Below are 16,434 nucleotides of genomic sequence, written 5' to 3'. Positions count from 1 at the left end.
GCGTGCTTGGACCTCCTCTCTCTGCGAGGAGGTGAGTCGACCTCTTCTTCATCACTTGAATCATCGCTCTCCTAGTCCTCCTCTGCATCCGAGTGCCACTCGCCACTCTTGCCCCCGCTCGCCCCTTCCTCGACATTTTGCTCCTACACTCCATTGGGCATTGAGTACATATCAATAAGAGCCTGAAAAGACAATGAACAAAATAAATACAGTCGACCGTCAACAAGATGTTACACAGTGAATCAAGAAGATACTTGACAACGCAGAATCATTCCTATTCTGGCTGGTGCAAATGGTCGAATGGAATCACCCTCCTAGACCCCCGGGGATTATCTTTGTTGCCGGTGATTCCTCTCAGCCACTTCTCCACTGTGTCTTCACTAACGTCCTCCGGGTGGATCCGAGTGGAGTCCTCGAGTCCCGAGTACATCTACATCGGATGGTCACGGGCTTGGAGTGGTTGGATGCGTCGACTGAGAAAGACCTCTAGCAGGTCCATACCAGTCACTCCGTCGCGGACAAGTTGGACGACCCGCTCGACCAACACCTTCACCTGCGCTTTCTCTTACGGGATCACCCTCAAGGAGGAGGGCTTCTCCACTCGAGCCAAGGAAAAGGGGGGAAGTCCAGTCGACTGACCCGGGTCGGCTGGTCCTTGCAGTAAAACCAGGTGGACTGCCAGCCCCGGACCGAGTCGGGAAGGATCATAGCTGGTAAGGTGCTCTTGTTCCTCATTTGAATTCCAAGGCCCCCGCACATCTGTATCAAGTGCATCCTCTCATCACTTGGGTTGGCCTTCTTGACCGTCTGGGAGCAACATGTGAATATGAGCTTGAAGAGACCCCAGTGTGGTCGGCAACCCAAGAAACTCTCGCACATGGACACGAAGGCAGCAAGGTACACGATGGTGTTTGGAGTAAAGTGGTGAAGTTGAGCCCCGAAGAAGTTCAGAAAACCACGAAAGAAAGGGTGGGGAGGCAAAGAAAACCCGTGGTCGACATGGGTGGCGAGGAGAATGCACTCACCCTCATGCGGCTGCGGCTCGGTCTCGTTCCTCGGGAGTCGCGACGATTCGTGGGGGATCAGTCCCCCCTCAACCAGATCATTGATGTCATCTTGGTTGATCGTCGAGCGGATCCAGTCGCCCTGGATCCAGCCTGGCGGCAGGCCGGACATTGACGAGGATCCACCCCGGCTGGTCCTCTTTCCTTTCGCCTTCGCCATCGCCTTCTTTGCACGCTCCAACGCCATCGTCTTCTCCTTCCCCATGGCAGCGAATCTAGTTCGAGCGGGGCTACGACGCCGAAAGCAGAAGCTGGTGCAGTGGAGAAATCTGAGGAAGAAGAAGGATAATGAGGGTGCACTGTTCAAAACCCCGGTCCGGTGCCTTTTATAAGGACACTTCTGAGTGACTGACTTGTAGGCCCGGACGATCCTATCAAATCCCGAAACAGTCACGCGCGCGATACGTGGCAAACAAGGTGGCACAGGGATCGAGGCGACCTGCCCAATCCGTCCTGATTACTGCGGCCTCCCCGCCCGGCGCGCTTCCCAAAATTCGAATCCCGCGAAATCCGTGGACAACAGAACAACTTGTCAGACGGAAGACATCCTCCGCATCTTCACTTGGAACTCTTCCATAAAAGTTTACTTGACAAAAACTAAGAATGGATCAAGGCAACTGAAAAAGAAGTTGGTGACGTCACCTCAGTTCATTAATTCAGAAAAAGATATACTCGTAGCACGAAAAATGAGTCGGAAGTGTTCTCAACTCCTTCCTCACTCAAACCCTGATCCATTCGGGCGCTAATGATGAAGGAGTGTACCTAGGGTAGGGTCATGGATCTGTCCAAGATACCCTCCCCAAGGACATCCTAAAAGAACCAGAAGCATTCGAAGAAAAATCATCACCCACTCGACCATGAAGCTATGTTCCACTCCATAGTCTCGAGGACACTCGACCGTATGGACAATCACTCAACTACCAGAAGACCTAGAGCCACTCCATTCGAAGAAAAATCATCACCCACTCGACCATGAAGCTATGTTCCACTCCATAGTCTCGAGGACACTCGACCGTATGGACAATCACTCAACTACCAGAAGACCTAGAGCCACTCCATTCGAAGAAAAATCATCACCCACTCGACCATGAAGCTATGTTCCACTCCATAGTCTCGAGGACACTCGACCGTATGGACAATCACTCAACTACCAGAAGACCTAGAGCCACTCCATTCGAAGAAAAATCATCACCCACTCGACCATGAAGCTATGTTCCACTCCATAGTCTCGAGGACACTCGACCGTATGGACAATCACTCGACTACCAGAAGACCTAGAGCCACTCCACTCTGCAACGGTCAGGAATTAAGTCATAGCTATAATGGTCATTATGCAACTTTATTGCAGGCATTACCAGTAACGTCCCCATCTTTATGTACCTTAAACCCTTTGTAACTGAGGGTGGGAGGAGTCTGGCGAACTCTATATAAGACACCCCCCTCCTCAGGGACAAGGGTTCGACCCTCTGTAACTCACGCTCATATAATCCAGTCGACCGCCTCCGGGCTCCGAGATGTAGGGCTTTTACTTCCTCCGAGAAGGGCCTGAACTCATAAAACTCGCGTGTACAACTCCTCCATAGCTAGGATCTTGCCTCTACATTCCTATCCCCATTCTACTGTCAGACTTAGAACCACGACAACAACCACTTGGCAACCCGACCTGATTTGTCCGAAATGACCCTGGGTGACTAAGGAACTGACACGTGTTCCAACAGTCCGATTTCAAACACGCGTGGAAGCTTAACTTGGGCTACAAGTAAAGCTGACTTATCCAGCTCTGGATATGATTTGCTCTCATTGCCTTCGCTCGAAGACACAAGATTTGGTTGAGCATCACATTAGTCACTCTAACTTTGTTCACTTGGACCCCACTTAATAGTACGGTGGTTACTATGACTCAACGAAGAAGAAAATGAAACTACGAAACAACTATGTCTTCACGTTCCAAAGTCTTCATGCGATGTCTTCTCATGTCATAGTCTTCAATATGAATATCTTCACATACCACCATTGTCTTCAATGTCTTCACACATTTTTAGGGGTCATCTTCGGTAGGTAAACTGAATCAATGAGGGACTACTACCTGTGTTATCCTACATTCTTGCAAACACATTAGTCCCTCAACCAGGTTTGTCGTCAATACTCCAAAACCAACTAGGGGTGGCACTAGATGCACTTACAATCTTGATGAATATGAGTATTACAAGAGTTGATCTACCACGAGATCGTAATGGCTAAACCCTAGAAGTCTAGCCTATGAATATGGTAATGAGTATATGTGGTGTCCTTTCCGGACTATCCCCTTCGGTTTATATAGACACCGAGGGGATCTAGGGTTTACATGGAGTCGGTTACATAAGAAGGAATCTTCGGTCGCCAAGCTTGCCTTCCACGCCAAGTAGAGTCCAATCCGGACACGGTGCAGTCTTCGGCCTTCATGTCTTCACAGCCCATCAGTCCGGACGCCCGAGGACCCCTTAGTCCAGGACTCCCTCACACGACCTTAATGATCTTTAGTAGTTGCGGATGCTTGCTAGGGGTCCAATCATAAGTCCATATGATCCAAGTAGAGAAAGTATGTTTTCTCATGCCTCTCCCTCACATAAAATTACAAGAATGATTACCGGTACTTGTTATTGATTGCCTAGGGACAAATAACTTTCTTGTTGACACAAACCCTTATTCTAATCACCTCACTTTTATTATGTTTCAAAATACTTCTAGTTTTATTCTTGCAAATAGTTCTAGCATCATACCTACAAAATAGTTTCATACTTGTTTTCGGTAAAGCAAACGTCAAGTATGCATAGAGTTGTATCGATGGTCGATAGAACTTGAGGGAATATTTGTTCTGCCTTTAGCTCCTTGTTGGGTTCGACACTCTTATTTATCGAAGAAGGCTACAAACGATCCACTATACTCGTGGGTTATCAGTTTCATATGTTGTGCTACTTATACGGTAATGTTGCTTGATTTTAGTGAACTGCACAAATGGGGACAAGACTTCCAATCTGTATGTGCACTGTAATATCCCATTGAGGTAAGATAATAATATTTCACAACTATTGGCCTGTACTTTGCCACCCTCATCAGAAAATTAATGTCGTTGTTTAGTGCTATACTTGTGCTCCCTAATTGACATGCCAAATCTTACATTGAAGGTGAAGCTTGTCTGTTATTGAACCAAGTGATGAAGGGGAAGAACAAGCGGAAGAAAAACAAAAATCAACTCCTGGTGTTGTAATGAAGCACTGGAACTGTGATGACACAAGTAATGATATAGTTTTGCATCTCAATTTATTGCTATGGCTGGAACGAGCAATTATTTTTCCACTGATTTGATGCCACTCTTAATGTAATATGTAATTATCTCTACTTGTGCAAACAAGAATCTTGTTTGAAGATAACATATATGTCGGCGTTCTGGGAACCGGGGTACCCAGACTTTCCTGCCTGCGGCCCACGGCATGGCTCCATCAACGGCCTGGTACGGCCCATCTTCAACACCAACAACACAGGATGAGGCAGACGACGCCAAGACCTCCAGAAGGAGCGGCCTCCTTAGGTTGGCTCCTGAGGAGCGGAGATCTCTATGCAAGCCTTCACCTCATGAGGTTTGGATGACGCAAGCCATGACGACCCAAGCCAGGCGGGCGCCAGCGGGTGCAGTACATCAGGTTTCCTCTTTGGTGCTAAAGAGGCAAGCGCATGCGCGGAGTCCCAAGGCATCAACCAAAGGTTTCCATTTCCATGCTACAAGACAAAGACCGCTAGGACGGAGGTCATCGCCGAGCCCACCACGACTTCATGACCTGAAGCTTTGCAGGCGAAGACCACCTTTCATTAGGATAAGACGTACTAGTTGTCTTCCTTTGAATTTGGTCGTTGTGGGATCCCTTCCCGCCTTCTTTTTGGGGGAAGAGGACCAAGGCCACTATAAGTATAGCCTAGCCACCACCATAGAGAGGGGATTCGGATCCAGAGCATCCGCACCTCCACTAGCCCACACAAGCACAAGAACACACCTCCTAAGGTTATTCTCCCTCTGTACTACTTCATCCCCAGACCACCTCAAGGCTAATCCACCACAAAGCAGGAGTAGGATTTTACACCACAAGGTGGCCCAAGCATGCGTAAACTGCCGTGTCCCATTTCCTTCCAGTTCATCGAGCTAGGCCGAGCGATTGTCGAGTTGGCAGACTGGGGAGGTTGAGTTCTTCGCATGCACCCCAGAGTTTGAATTTAACACCCACGATGCGGCTATATCTCCTACGTGTCGGAGCATGACTTAGAGGCATAACCGCATAGTAGGCATGTCGCAAGACGGGTAATCTTTACACATCCCATGTACTGAATAAGAAAGGGATAAAGAGTTGGCTTACAATCGCCCCTTCACACAATACATAAATATAGCATTACATCATCCAGAATACAATCAAGATCCGACTACGGAACCAACATAAATAAAGACAACCCCAAATGCTAGATCCCCGATCGCCCCAACTGGGCTCCTTTACTGATCGTCCGGAAAAGACACGTAGTAACATCCCGAATCCTCGTCGAACTCCCACTTGAGTTCGGTAGCGTCCCCTGCACTGGCATCGTCTGCACTTGCATCTGTTTGTGAAGTAATCTGTGAGTCACGGGGACTCAGCAATCTCACACCCTCGTGATCAAGAATATTTAAGCTTAAGGTAGGAAAGGTAGTGAGGTGGAGCTGCAGCAAGCACTAGCATATATGGTGGCTAACTTACGCAAATGAGAGGGAGAAGAGAAGCAAAGCACGGTCGAGAAGCTATAAAGATCAAGAAGTGATCTTGAAAGTACTTACATTCAAGCATAACACGAAACCATGTTCTCTTCTTGAACTCCGCCGAAAATAGACCATCACGGCTAAACACGCGGTTGATTCATTTTAATTAAGTTAAGTTTCGAGTTTTCTACAACCGGACATTAACAAATTCCCATCTGCCCATAAACGCGGGCACGGCTTTCGAAAGTTCAAAACCCTGTAGGGGTGTCCCAACTTAGCCCATCACAAGCTCTCACGGTCAACGAAGGATATTCCTTCTCCTAGGAAGACCCGATCAGACTCGGAATCCCGGTTACAAGACATTTCGACAATGGTAAAACAAGACCAACAAAGCCACCCGAATGTGCTGACAAATCCCAATAGGAGCTGCACATATCTCATTCTCAGGGCTCAACGGATTGTCCAAGATTCCGGTAGGCCAGCCCAGAGTTGCCCCTGGTGGCCACCGGCTGCTGACAGGTTGGACCAACACTTAGAGGAGCACTGGCCCGGGGGTTTAAAATAAAGATGACCCTTGAGTCCGCGGAACCCAAGGGAAAAGGCTTAGGTGGCAAAAGGTAAAACCAAGGTTGGGCCTTGGTGGAGGAGTTTTATTCAAGGTGAACTGTCAAGGGGTTCCCATTATAACCCAACCGCGTAAGGAACACAAAATCAAGGAACATAACACCGGTATGACAGAAACGAGGGCGGCAAGAGTGGAACAAAACACTAGGCATAAGGCCAAGCCTTCCACCCTTTACCAAGTGTATAGATGCATTAAAGTAAACAAGATATAATATTGATATCCCAAAAATAAACATGTTCCAACAAGGAACAACCTCCATCTTCACCTGCAACTAGCAACGCTATAAGAGGGGATGAGCAAAGCGGTAACATAGCCAAACAACAGTTTGCTAGGAAAGGTGGGTTAGAGGCTTGACATGGCAATATGGGAGGCATGATATAGCAAGTGGTAGGTATCGCGGCATAGCAATAGAGCGAGCAACTAGCAAGCATAGATAGAAGTGATTTCAAGGGTGTGGTCATCTTGCCTGCAAAGTTCTCCGAGTTGATGAAAACTTGATCCTCGTAAGCGTACTCAATGGGTTCCTCAATCACGAACTCGTCTCCGGCTCTACCCAAATCAAGAATACAAGCAAAAGGACCAACAATCAATCACGGTGCAATGCGCAAGGAACATGATGCAAAACATGGCATGATATGCGGGATGTGATATGCAATGCATATGCGAGCTCCGGAAGGAAAAGATTGAACCAGGCCTCAACTTGGAAAACCAAGTGCGCCGCTGGAAAGATGAGTTGATTTCGGTCGAAATCGATATAAAGATCACCGGAATCGGATGCACGGTTTGCAAATGGCAAGAAAAACAATAATGGCACAATTCTACGATTAACAGCACCATGCCATCTAGAATGCAACAAGAAACTAAGCTACTGCACTCCAACATAGCAACAAAGCACACGGCAGTGATCTACTCAAGATGCTTGACAAAAGATGGACACTGAGCTACGGCTAAATCACACAAGAGCAGGTTCAAACAAGCATGAAAAAGTGCAAAAGATATCAGCATCACAGACTTAGTGAAAATACTAACATGTCAGGAATTAACATCAGGAAGCCATGTTTAGAGCAAGAAAAAAACATGCTACAGGAACAGATCATAGAAAAAAAGGCATGGCATGAATCTACTCAAAGCATAGAACATAAGTCCCTTACTGACCATAAACCACAAAAGGATCAAAAGATATGATGGCCCCCATGTAAACATAGCAAGTTTTGTTAACAGATTCAGACTTAGCAGAAAACTGAGCATGGCATAAACAGAATTATGAAGGCCTCTTTGCGAGCTCGATTCACTCAACACAGGGCATTGCATGACAAGATAAGCATAGCAATAGCAAGAAGACATGTTCAAGAAGCTAACTATGGCAAGAACAAGTTTATAGCATGCTTGGATCAACGAAAACAACCTTGGCAAAATTGATTAACTTGTAAGCAATCTGCCAGGAACATTTTATAGCAAACGTAGAGCAAGATTGAGACATGCTTGGGCACTCCATAAATGCAAACAGGGGCATGGATGGATAGAGCACAACCATATGTCCAAATCATCCTTACTGAACATACTCAAAAGATGCATGGATCTCACTATAGCAACATGAATACATGGCATAAAAATAACAACAGGGAAATGACTTATTGAAATTCTAAGTCTCTAAAATCAGCAATATCATGAGAGCTACTTTGCATGCATGTGCTAGTCACCACATTAATCACAAAAATACATGTCATTCACCCCTGTAAAGATGGCATGGCATAGCCCAAAACACATGTAGATCTCAAGTCCATATGCAGCACACAACAATTGTAGCAAAAAATGACAAATACTCATACTCTGGTAAGAATCAGTACCTAACATTTTATAGCACTTTTGCATCAGCCTTTTGGGCATCAAGATGGACTCAAACAATCATTGCACAAAGTAACAAAATGAAGAGCACATCATGATGAACATTTCGATATATCATGCGCATGAAACAGAGCTATGGTGATGAAGTTATGGCATGATGAACAGGGCCTGAAACTGTGTGGAACTGGGGACTTCGAGAAAAAATCAACATCCCAAAATTCTCAGATCTAGGGTTGACTCTGGCGCGGATGTCGAGGCGGCTGGTGGATCTCGCCGGAGAACGGGACGGGCTGGCTGGAGTTCGTCGGGGAAGACTCCGGGGAGGCAGGGAAGGCGGCCGGCGAGGTCGAGGTGGCCGGATCCGGTCCGGCCCGACCGGATCCGCAGCGCGCGGGGCGGCGCGTGGCCAGGGCGGCACCGGCCGGCGGAGGCACGAACAGCGGCGGGGCGGCGATGGCTGGCGGGGGCCGGCGGCGAGAGAGCGAGGAGGCGGCGAGCGGAGCCGAGAGGAGGCGCGGGACGCGGGTGGCGGCGGATGGCGACCGGGCCTCGGGGGCCCGCTGCGGGCCGCGGTGGGCCGGCGGCGGAGGCGGTGGAGCAGGGCCACGTGGCGGGCATGGGGTTGGCTGCGGGCGGCGACGCAGGCGTGTCCGGCGGGAGCGGACACGTCCGGCGGGGGAGAGGACGAAAAACTTAGGGTTTGGACCCGAAATCTGAGAGGGGTGCACATGTAACATCCCAAATTTTCAATTTGGAATGTTATACATTAGATCATCAATGCATATCATATTTCTTTTGCATTTTGGTTGATCATCAATGCAACTCAATGACCCATGGAGAGAGTTGGGGATTTCGATATTTTCATATTTGAGTTCTCTCAAATTTTGAGAATAGGAGCATTTGATTTTATTTATTTTATCATCAATTATTTCTACTACAAAAATATGAGAGAGGGAATAAAATGACTTTCCCAAAATAAAGAAATTTTGAGGATTTAATAATAAAATCAAATAAGATTTTATTTTGGAGTTTTTCGGTGTTTTATTTGAATTAGGAAAAAAGTGTGTTTTTCAAAATTGCATTTAGGTCCCAAATAAATGTTCACCTTGTGAGGCTTGATTTTAGAAGCCCGTGAAAATTTATTTTGAAATTTTTGGAGTCCGTTTAGTATTTCTTTTTCTTTTTCTTCCGAGCGGAATATTTTTTTTTAGAAAAAAACCCGCACCCGACTGGGCCAAGGGCCCAGCCGAGCCAGGCCGGCCCAGCCGCCGCCGCCTCCCGCTCGAGCAGCCGCCGGACTCGGGAGGAGTCCAAGCCGGAGCCGCCTCGCCGCCGCCCGACCCCCTCCCCAAGGCAACACCCCCCTTCTCTTAAATACCGGACCTCCGCCGCCCCTCACCTCACCCCGCCCCGCCCCGAGCCGCCCCGCCGCCCAACAGCCGCAGCCGCCCCACCACCTGATGCTGCCGCCGCACGCCGCACGCTGCTGCTGCGCCGCCACCGCTGCTGCACGGCCGCCGCTGCCGAGCCGCCCCGCCGCCCCGCATAGCCGCCGCCGCCGGAGCCCCGCCCCGCCCGCCGGAATACCTCGCCGGAGGTATAGCCACCGCCGTTCGCCGTTTGGTTTTTTTTAAGAAACCGCCTCAGTTTTTTTTTCGAAACCCTAGATCGGTTTATTTCTCTGGTTTACTTAATTAGTGAACGTTCACCGATTCGTTCGTTTTAACGAACGCGTTCATCGTTTAGTTTCAGATAACGAACGTTCGTTCGTTAATCTGTTCTTTGTTTTTCTTTTCTCGGATTAAATCCACGATTTTTCTGATCGTGATTTCTGATCCGATTTTCGTTTTAGTTTAACTTTTCGCTCGTTTATCGGAATCAAGCGATTCAAGCGCCTAGGGATTCGTCTCGAAACCCTCTATCCGTTTAACCAACCTAAACAAGATTTTGCTACTATAAAAATTGCCCTAGATCCAGATTGCTAGAACGAAGTTGTTTTCTTTCGCCATTTGACTTTCGTTGCTTCCTTCAATTCGATTCTTTTGCCAACCAGAGTTCTTAAGTTGAACCTTCTGGTTAGATCTCTTATTTGAGTCTTACCTGTGCATTAGATGAGTGCTTATTGTATGCTTGTTTGTTTGTTTGCGATAGAATATCCGGAGTGCGCCGCCTGTTACTTCGAATTGCTAGGTTTCCCGGATCATCAGCAAGGCAAGTAACACTTTGATCATACCTTTCCTACTACCTAGTTTTATTGCATTAGATCAATCCTCACACATTGCATGATTAGGATCTAATTAAATTGTGGGATGGTAAGTAGATGAGGTAGTACCTATTACCAGTTATTATCAAACCTTTGGGAGTTACTTCTACGTTTGCTTATTATGCCATGCTATGCTAGTAGACGTGGATTGGATGAGTGAAATCCATTGACAGATGTGAGATTGATAATTAATGGTTTATCTAAGGTGGCAACTTAAACACACATCTGGGTGGATTGAGGCACCTGGGTATTCCAGGACTTGCCTGTTTTTCTTTTGGACCGCCACCCAGGCTCAAAGGGATCATAAGACTATTCATACTAGAAACTTCCGTGTGTAGCCACAAGCTATTATGGGCTCTAGCATAGTTGACTAAGGTGTGCGAACTCTTACAGTGGTAGACTAGCAAATGTATGGGATATAGGTGGTACGGTCTACCTGATCATAAGGTGCTAGCACTTCTGAAAGACTATGTCTCGGTCATCCGTCTTCTCAAACACCATGTAGTGCGAGAAACCAAACGGAGGCGATCGAGTCTTGTGGGGAAAAGTGCGCAAACCTCTGCAGAGTGTAACAAACTAATCATGATTAGCCGTGTCCCCGGTTATGGACATCTTGAGTATCTAGTACCTAGATTATCATGTGAATCTCAACATGTTACTCTAAATTAATTTGGTTGGGTTATGTTTAATGATGATGCTTAATTCGGGTTGAGAATGTTGTCAACCATTCTCAATGTTTAACAACTACCATGATAGTTAAATAAATTTTATTCCTTCGAAGTAGGGAAAAATTGGCTTTACGCAAAACTGTAACCATAGAGCTTTCCACCAGCCAGATATGCATTTAGTATAGTTGTTCATTCCATTACTCTCTATGTGTTACCCTGCCAGCATATTCCATGTGCTGACCTGTTTTCGGGCTGCAACGTTAATGTTGCAGACTTTTCAGACGATGATTAAGGAGTTTTTAGGTCGTGGTTCTATACTCAGTGATGCCGTTGGAGTTGATGGACTCACTTATCTTCCAAGCCTTCCGCTGTTATCGTTATTAGATGGCCTTAAGCCATTTTATTGTAATAAGTTCTCTTATGAGACACTCAATGTAATAAGTGTGTGATTTCTACTCTGCTATAAATCCTCCGAGTACTGTGTGGTGTCAGCATTACTGATCCAGGGATGACACCGGAGCACAGAGATCACACCGTTTGAGGTCTGGTCGCTACAGCACATATTTATACCTAGAAGGAGGTGGGAGTGTCCAAATAAGGTGTAGTTTTCGGCCACGCAATCATGATTCGACGGCGGAGGACATGGGATAGGTTTGGATGGGTTATTGGGCCACTTTCGAGGGGTGTTGGGCTGCAACACATACGAGGCCTTTACGGTTCCCTGGTTAACCGTTGGAGTATCAAACGGACTCCAAATGGCATGAAATTTGACAGGCGGTCTACAGGTGGTGTACCAAGGCCGCTTGGCAAATCTTGGTCCATTCCGAGAATGTTTAACACCCGCTCATGAAAAGAGGCAAAAGGGGACACCGGAGGACATAGGAGTGTCGGATTGCAAAACGAACAACGATGAAAATGCTCGGATACATGAGACGAACACGCATGCAAATGAGATGCACATGATGACATGATATGAAATGCATGACATGAACAAAATGCAAAACGAAGACAAAACTAACCACGAGGGAATATCATAACTTAAAGCCAAAAATGGCAAGAGTTGGAGTACAAATAAGGTTAGTTACATCCGGGGTGTTACATCGAATCTATCTAGGATCTGTGGAGCCCCGAATCCGACAATATATTTTAGTGGAACTGCACAAGAAGATGTTGGAAACATTAAACTAATCAAGGACTACATATTAAGCATGGCAACCATAGTAGATAACAACAGATGGTTTCGGAGAAGTGCTTCATCTGTATGCTCTACACAATAAGCCTCCTGACAAACGTTGGTACTCACCTACGGATTTAGTCCATATGATTGAGCTTTATCATAGATGACCCACAAGTATAGGGGATCTATCGTAGTCCTTTTGATAAGTAAGAGTGTCAAACCCAACGAGGAGCAGAAGGAAATGATAAGCGGTTTTCAGCAAGGTATTCTGTGCAAGCAATGAAATTATCGGTAATAGATAGTTTTGTGATAAGGTAATTTGTAACGAGTAGCAGGTAATAAAAGTAAATAAGGTGCAGCAAGATGGCCCAATCCTTTTTGTAGCAAAGGACAAGCCTGGACAAACTCGTATATGATGTAAAGCGCTCCCGAGGACACATGGGAATTATCATCAAGCTAGTTTTCATCACGATCATATGATTCGCATTCGTTACTTTGATAATCTGATATGTGGGTGGATCGGTGCTTGGGTACTGTCCTTACTTGGACAAGCATCCCACTTATGATTAACCCCTATTGCAAGCATCCGCAACTACAACAGAAGTATTAAGGTAAACCTAACCATAGCATGAAACATATGGATCCAAATCAGCCCCTTACGGAGCAACGCATAAACTAGGGTTTACGCTTCTGTCACTCTAGCAACCCATCATCTACTTATTACTTCCCAATGCCTCCCTGTAGACCCAAACAATGGTGAAGTGTCATGTAGTCGACGTTCACATGACACCACTAGAGGGATGACAACATACATCTCATCAAAATATCGAATGAATACTAAATTCACATGACTACTAATAGCAAGACTTCTGCCATGTCCTCAGGAACAAACGTAACTACTCACAAAGTATATTCATGTTCATAATCAGAGGGGTATTAATATGCATAATGGATATGAACATATGATCTTCCACCAAGTAAACCAACTAGCATCAACTACAAGGAGTAATCAACACTACTAGCAACCCACAGGTACCAATTTGAGGTTTGGATACAAAGATTGGATACAAGAGATGAACTAGGGTTTGAGAGGAGATGGTGCTGGTGAAGATGTTGATGGAGATTGACCCCCTCCCGATGAGAGGATCGTTGGTGATGACGATGGTGATGATTTCCCCTTCCTGGAGGGAAGTTTCCCCGGCAGAAAAGCTCCACCAGAGACCTAGATTGGTTCCGCCTCGTGGCGGTGGAGTCTCGTCCCGAAAGCTTGCTTATGATTTTTTCCTCGATGAAAGACTCCATATAGCAGAAATGGGCATCGGAGGGCTACCAGGGGGCCCACGAGGTAGGGGGCGTGCCCAGGGGGTAGGGCGCGCCTCCACCCTCGTGGCCAGGGTGTGGCCCCCCTCGGGAACTTCTTGCACTCAGTATTTTTTATGTATTCTATAAATAACTTCCGTGAAGTTTCAGGACTTTTTTGGAGCTGTGCAGAATATGTCTCTAATATTTGCTCCTTTTCCAGCCCAGAATCCCAGCTGCCGGCATTCTCCCTCTTCATGTAAACCTTGTAAAATAAGAGAGAATAGGCATAAGTATTGTGACATAATGTGTAATGACAGCCCATAATGCAATAAATATCGATATAAAAGCATGATGCAAAATGGATGTATCAGTCATCTCTATTGGTATTGTGCTACTATTTAGATACTGTCACGAGAAAGTGGTATTGTCCTTGAGAAGTGCTTCATCTGTGATATTTTACATATTTCCTTTCCTTCTTTTCGAGAATCAGGGATGCTAGCATTTAGTTGTCCTCTTGTCATTGCACAACAAGATCATCCTCCTCTGAAGAAGAATATGGAGTATGTGACGAACCTAGTTCTGATTATGCCGGGATGAAGAAGCCAAGCCTCTCTTCTTAAGAAGGGAGCAGTTGAAGGATGCTTACATTATTGCCCACAAGAACAAACTAACATCAGCTCAGAAGGACTCACAGATCTCCATCTTTGTTTTGCTGTGATGGCCAATACAATGTTGTTTTAGGATTCCTTCCGGTGAGTTCCATTTTTTTAAATGTGTGCTCTGCATGGATCATGTAGGCTGCATGTTTAAACTGTCAATTCATAGTACAATTTGCATTATACTAATCACTTTTTTGTATTTGTACAAACATGGGTGCTTAGCTTGAGTTCAATGGGAACTACACAAAATGTTCACGAATACATCGAATATTCTTGAATCATTCATTTCCACCACAAGAAGGGAGGTGCCGGTATGTTCAAGGCGTTGCAATATATAAAGGCGAAATCATACAAGCTACGCATGAATTTGGTTGATTTTGGTGGAACTACACAAAAAGAACAACTGGTTTATTTTGCACGAGGTGCCATGTCAACGTCCGAACTGATGGCAAACCCTGCCCATTCCACAATCGTAGGCATTTAATATTTTGGAATGGGAAAACTTTGTCAAAGTTAGCTCATTGATGTACACAAAACAACACACATTTGCCATTTTGGAATGGGACAACCTTGGCAAATTTTGCTCATTGATGTTGGCAAGAAGACGTGAGTTTGATATTTTCAAATGGGACGCCCTTTGCTGTCAGCAACATCGATCATTTTTTCTTTATTCTTTAGTTGTGAAGTAAATATTGGCTCTGACATGTGAATCGCTGAGATGCATAATCATCGATTGTTTTGAAAGTTCTCTATGAATTTCCAGGCCTGTGTGTTTGATTGCAATGTACATCAATGCTAAGAAGCTGCTCAAACTTTTTGTACTCCCTCTGTTCCTTTTTACTTCGCATATTAGATTTCTTTCAAGTTAGTTGATTTTACATTGTAAATGTTGATACTTTTTTCTATAATATTGGTCAGGCAAACTAAAAAGGACCGGAGGGAGTACATGTGAAACTGCTGCAAACGAGGTGATCACCCTGGGAATAATGCTAGTACGTATTGTTTTGCATGTTCATCCAATGCCAGTGATACAAGAATTCAAACTAATCGAACTAAATTAATTCATACACGGTCGGATTTCATATAAACATGCTGGATTTCATTACATTTCATACATTCTTCAACTAAAAAGGGGTGCGCTGGAGGTATAATTAATTAACCGAAGCTACCCACCCGTGTCCGGATGAGCCGAACAGAAGCTTCTTCTCTAGCGGACTGAGCTTCAGTGACTTAACTACAGGTGTATGATACGCCTCCAACGTATCTATAATTTTTGATTGCTCCATGCTATATTATCTACTGTTTTGGGCAATATTGGGCTTTATTATCCACTTTTATATTATTTTTGGGACTAATCTATTAACCGGAGGCCCAACCCAGATTTGTTGTTTTATGCCTATTTCAGTGTTTCGAAGAAAAGAATATCAAACGGAGTCGAAACGGAACAAAATCAACTGGAGAAGTTATTTTTGGAAGGAAACACACCTGACGGACTTGGACCCCACGTCAGAAGATACGGGAGCTGCCCACGAGGGTGGGGGCGCGCCCACCCCCCTAGGGCGCGCCCCCTACCTCGTGGGGCCCTCGTGGCTCCCCTGACGTGCTTCTTCTGCCTATATAACTCCATATACCCTAAAACTTCCAAAACAGAGATTAGATCAAGAGTTCCGCCGCCAGAAGCCTCTGTAGCCACCAAAAGTCAATCGGGACCCTGTTCCGGCACCCTGCCGAAGGGGGGAACCCTCACCGGTGGCCATCTTCATCATCCCGGCGCTCTCCATGACGAGGAGGGAGTAGTTCTCCCTCGGGGTTGAGGGTATGTACCAGTAGCTATGTGTTTGATCTCTCTCTCTCTCTCTCTCGTGTTCTTGAGATGATACGATCTTGATGTATCGCGAGCTTTGCTATTATAGTTGGATCCTATGTTTCTCCTCCCCCTCTTCTCTCTTGTAATGAATTGAGTTTTCCCTTTGGAGTTATCTTATCGGATTGAGTCTTTAAAGACTTGAGAACACTTGATGTATGTGTTGGTGATCAACTTGCGGGTTTCATGACATTGGGAACATATGCATAGG

Source organism: Triticum urartu, chromosome 5, assembly GCF_003073215.2.
Source record: "Triticum urartu cultivar G1812 chromosome 5, Tu2.1, whole genome shotgun sequence".
NCBI lineage: Eukaryota > Viridiplantae > Streptophyta > Magnoliopsida > Poales > Poaceae > Triticum > Triticum urartu.
The sequence above is the reverse complement of the archived record's forward strand: the minus strand, read 5'-3'. Positions refer to the sequence as shown.